The following is a 3576-nucleotide window of genomic DNA, read 5'->3' on the forward strand; positions in this document are numbered from 1 at the left end:
TCCTCTCACCTATTGCTATATGTGGCGTTTTTGTTGTTGGCTATTTGTTTAAAATAAAACGCAGCTATGCTATAGAGGAACGCAACAACAAAGTCTTGCATCAACAACGACGATGACGTTTCGATTTGACCAGAAGATATAAACAAACAACACCGTAAATATTTTCCCCTTAAATCTCTTAGTGCCCTAGTGTTTAAATTGGGCTTGAAGCAAATCACTTGACGATTCTTCCCATATCGAATTATTAATTTTTCTCGTAATTTTTTATTTTACCCGAATTGCCGGCTATGAGAAAGCTGGTAACAGCTGTTCGTTGGAAGAAGCCAAAGGCGGTTGCAAACGCCGTTAACCACGTATGAGAGACAGGGAATAAAGAGGTTGAATCACGATTACAAAAATAAAAAATTCAATATGTTGTTTACAATTTTAAGAAGTCAAAATCAGCTGAAAAAAGAATCGTATGGCATTGGTAATGGCCAGTTTCTCATCGTCCGATTAATTTTACCCGGAGGATAGACCTCCGGTTAGTAAAATTTTTGTATGGGATCAGCTGTTTTATCGACACGATAAATAATAAAACAACATTGAGAAACTGGCCCTAAAAGTGGCAATTATTTATTCTTTCAATTGTTGTGAAAAAAAAAAATAATTCAAATCCAGAGAAAAGTGAAGGTTCAAATTTAATTGCGTCACCTATGAGTTATTGTGAAGTGGATAATTCGTCCGATGAACGCCGTTATGAGACAAATAAGACTATAATACCCACCAAAGTTAAGAATGGGTCAGTCAAATGGCTCTTCGCCAGCTATTAATAAAAACAGTTCATGATGCAGTTTAAAAACTGATGTGCGTTGGGATTGGAATATGTTATCAAAATGCTAAAGTCATCTTCGAATAATTCTCCAGCTTTGAATATGTGAGTTGGTTTTAGATGCATTTGCTATGCAGTGTCATTTGGAGAGCTGCAACCACCATAAACATATGATTTTGACATATTAAAACTTTGTCGAAAAAATTGTAATCATATGGGCCCATGATTTAACCTTCTTGTTCAGCCATGAATGCGCCTTATGCTATGTTCCCCATACCAAAAAACAAGTTCAAACACAAGTTTTCCTCCAAAACACGTCATTTTTAGAATGTGAACTCACCTAACTTGGAATAACATACCCTATTCAAAATATATGTCAAAATATTGAAATAAGTTTCATAGAAAAAAAGAATAAATAAAGGCTTTTAAGAACATGGACATGTGAAAATAACATAAAAATTGTTTTCCCTTTGCGCTCGCGGTAATTATTTGGACATAGGTTGCATATATGTGAATTTCGAGTAAATGTGAATCTCTAGTTTCCATGGTAACTGTCAAACTAAAACATCTCAACCCGGTGTGAACGGTGAAAACGAGTCGGTGGGAACATAGCATTACATAATATCAGATATTCCGGACGACAGTGCTCATGTCGAACATATCCCATATATCGGCCACATTATAATATACGTCCGAAGGCATAATCGATACTGCTGCATGTTTATGGGATCGATAACACATTTACCGATTATTTAGTCACCGCCGACAAGTCGTATCGGTTAGACACACTGTAATATTCTTTACAAACACCGACATTCCGTCCGGAATATCTGATATTCTGTAAAGCGCATAAAGGTGGGTATTAAGTTCGAGTTTAGCCGCTAAAATCGCTAAAGTGAAAACTAAATCAGTAAGAAAAATGCATGAAATTATGCATATTTGTTGCATATTTTATTATAACTTGATGGGGAAAAGCCCAAAGCAAATTTTCACAAAGTTTGTATTCCTTAAAATGGATTATTAAGAAAAGTAATCGTGAAAAATGACGTTTTTAGCGGCTAAACTCGAACTTAATACCCACCTTAACGGAGAGTAATGACGATAAGGCCGAGTCTATGTTATGTTTTCGCATTAAAAGGTGGGTGCTATTCTATACATTACTACCCTGCCAACATTTTTTTGAATTTGACGGCACTTCTGAGAATCCCCACCATGTCGAAAACAGTTGTATACGATATCCAAAACTCGTCGCAAAAGTGCCATCACTATTGAGAAGTTGTTCCACGCCAAGTTACTGCAAAAAAGTATCGCCTTTTTAGATAAGTTTAGAACGACGCCAATAAGAGCCCTTCCAAACTATTAGAAAAAGTGCATTTTAAGATATTTGTAAAAGAATCATTCCCTGCCAGCATTTCAAAGTTCCATTTCATCCTCATCGCTAGCAAATCGAAAATTAAGTGCTGAAAACATAGTTGTTACGATTAAAATTGTGAATGGTATATTGGTGAACAATTTTCGACTTTCCAAAGGGAATATAGTGATAGTTTTTCAGATATTTTTCCAGACACGCTGCCTCCATCAAGAATAAACACTTATAGACGCTGGAACCTCAGCCGAATATAGCAGAATCGCTACATTATAAATCAACATAATTTTTTTTTTAAGGCATTATGTTCAATGTGTTTTTATTCGTATAAATGTTATGCCTGGAATAATTTATAAACTTTTATTTAAATTAATAAACATCTACTTTACTTGACCACAATGATTCTTTAACAACTATCTTAAAATTCAATTTTTCTTATAATTTGAAGGGGCTCTTATTGGCGGCGTTCTAAATTTATCTAAAAAGGCACCTAATAATTGCACTTATGCGATACTTTTTTGTAGTAACTTGGTATGGTGACGGCGCTTTTGCGACTAGTTTTGGATATTGTATATGACTGTTTTCGACGTGGTGGAGATTTTCAGAAGTGCCGTCAAATTCAAAAATGTTGGCAGGGAGATTTTAAATTTCGGTCCGGAAAAACAAACCTGCCAGCATTTCAATGTCGGGCAACCGCCACTATAATTCTTAGAAAAGCCATTGGAGCGCTTTTCCGCAAACTTAAAACTTACCGCCGTCAGTTTTACCAACCTGCTTTTTTTATAATAATAAAATTTTAAAGCATAGTTTTTGGCAATCCCCATTGGGATTGTGTCTTTGATAAGTCTAACGTTACCAATACTAAATAATATTGCTTTACGCGTTGCCTATGCGATTCAAATGTTTATTGGATATATTATTTTATAAATTACGAATGACTTCACTCTACCCAAAAACATAAACAAGATTCTAATACTACGTTCGCACTAGACGCGAAATCTCGCTATTTAGAACCAAAATTTCATTACAAATCTCAAGTGTTCTAACTGGCAAAATTACGAGATTTCGTAGACTTGAGCATTTAACAGCTGTTTGTAAATATATCTATATACAAACCCGTATGTAGCCACGCAAACACACATTCATCTACAAGGATAATTGGATCAGGATTGCAAAAAGAGCATTTTTAGTACTAAAACCACAGTTGTAAAAGGCAGTATAGGATTTTGAAAGTGATTTTGTTGAAATCCTCTACGAGCCAGCTGATATTTGCCTATTGCTAATCTTCTGAGATCTAGGAGGATTTCGGCCAAAATCCTTGTTTACGAGGATTTCGTTTCTAGTGCAAACGTAGTATAAAGCGCAAATAAAAAACGAAATATTATCAAAATTAAAGCTA

Source organism: Haematobia irritans, unplaced genomic scaffold (genome assembly GCF_050003625.1).
Source record: "Haematobia irritans isolate KBUSLIRL unplaced genomic scaffold, ASM5000362v1 scaffold_160, whole genome shotgun sequence".
NCBI classification, from domain to species: Eukaryota; Metazoa; Arthropoda; class Insecta; order Diptera; family Muscidae; genus Haematobia; species Haematobia irritans.